Source organism: Beta vulgaris, chromosome 1 (assembly GCF_026745355.1).
Source record: "Beta vulgaris subsp. vulgaris cultivar EL10 chromosome 1, EL10.2, whole genome shotgun sequence".
NCBI classification, from domain to species: domain Eukaryota; kingdom Viridiplantae; phylum Streptophyta; class Magnoliopsida; order Caryophyllales; family Amaranthaceae; genus Beta; species Beta vulgaris.
This window is the reverse complement of record NC_079202.1, coordinates 43,383,701-43,385,193: the sequence shown is the minus strand read 5'-3', so window position 1 is coordinate 43,385,193 and position 1,493 is coordinate 43,383,701. Positions and strand designations below refer to the sequence as shown.

Here is a 1,493-nt window from a genome sequence, read left to right as displayed (position 1 = left end):
TTTCACATCCAACGTACGAAGAATCCATGAGACGATCATGGAGTTGACAGTCTCCCAATCAAGGAATTGAGCAGCAGCAGCGGGATGGACGATAGAGCCATCAACGAAGCCGAATTTCCGGCGAGCCTTGAGAGATAAGGTAAGGGCACGAGCCCAAGCAACATAGTTGTCACCCTTGAGGGTCACATGAGAAATAAGATTACCGGGTTGATCACCGGTGCCGAGGTAATACGGTGAAGAAGGATCAGGTTTAGGATCCTTAGGAGCTTCAGTCATAGTGAGAAACACAGTCGGAGCACGCGTGGCCGAGCTGTAACCAGACGAAGAAGAAAGAAAAAAAAATTTATGGTTGTGCCGCTTGAGGCTCCGATACCATGACAGAATGAGTTGAAGGTGTATTGTGATCTGTTGTATTTCTCAGTGACAGCCAAGTTTATATACAAAACATAAATGGAACCTTGCTTTACACTTAATACGCCCAACTACTAATAAGCTTTACACTAAATGAGCCCAACTACTAATATACAACCTAAGTGTTATTAATAGGATGTTTCCTTCCCTGACAATGCTGCCTAAACTCTTCCAGTTGTCTTTGATTAGCCCCGACCACAGTAGATCATCATTTGTGTTTCCTGGAGTAAATTGGATGAGTCCATATGAATCTCCTTTGAATAAGTATGCCTGATTTGGAATGTGTGAAGCAAAGGCCCCATCAAATCCCTGCTCAAAGATGGTGTTTTTAAACAAGGCCAGTTTTGACGTATGGGACCGATACCAATGAGGTGGCTATTATCACTGTAATTGATACAAGCATATTCACCTCCCTTGAAAATATAAGCTTCGAATGGACGTGATGACTCAAATGCAGCATCTACCCCATTTTCAAACACGGTCTCGCTCAAGAATGGAAACATTTCTACAATTAGCTTTGCCCTTGCAAGAACTTGTCGTTGGGAGAGTCTGGAGCATAGAACCATTTTGCGCAAATGTTACCGGAGAATATGTACGCATCTCCTTCGTCTTGAGATGCAAATGCACAATCGATTCCCTTATCTCCAAATACAGTATCCTTAAGTGATGAAAATACGTTGCGTATGCGATCGGGTCCGCGCAATATTCTGTCACCAAACTGACCTGGTGCATAGTCTTCCAAGATATACTCATTCTTCATGAATATATAAGCTTGATTTTCGTGAGTTGATTTGAATGCAGCAGTCACATAAATATCAGCTGTCATTTTGCTTGCTTACTTGATTGATGACCACCCCTGAAATTCTTAGAAAGACATGTCAAATTGCTTGCATAAATATATATGCATATGAGGAGATGTCAAGGGATCGGATCAAGTGGTTTTAGAAATTGACAAATATAAATTCTGGTTGCGTCATCCTAATGCTCAAGAATCATTATTGTCAACTATTAACATCTTCATACGTACATGCAATTAAAAATTACAATAATATAATATTTTTATACATATACATTGACAATAA

At 40.4% G+C, this 1,493-nt stretch overlaps 1 pseudogene; it reads right to left on the bottom strand.

Annotated features, from left to right (window-relative positions):
- Positions 1-406: 406 nt before the first annotated feature.
- On the bottom strand, positions 407-1,290 carry LOC125492462 (albumin-2-like; annotated as a pseudogene).
- Between the last annotated feature and the right edge of the window lie 203 nt (positions 1,291-1,493).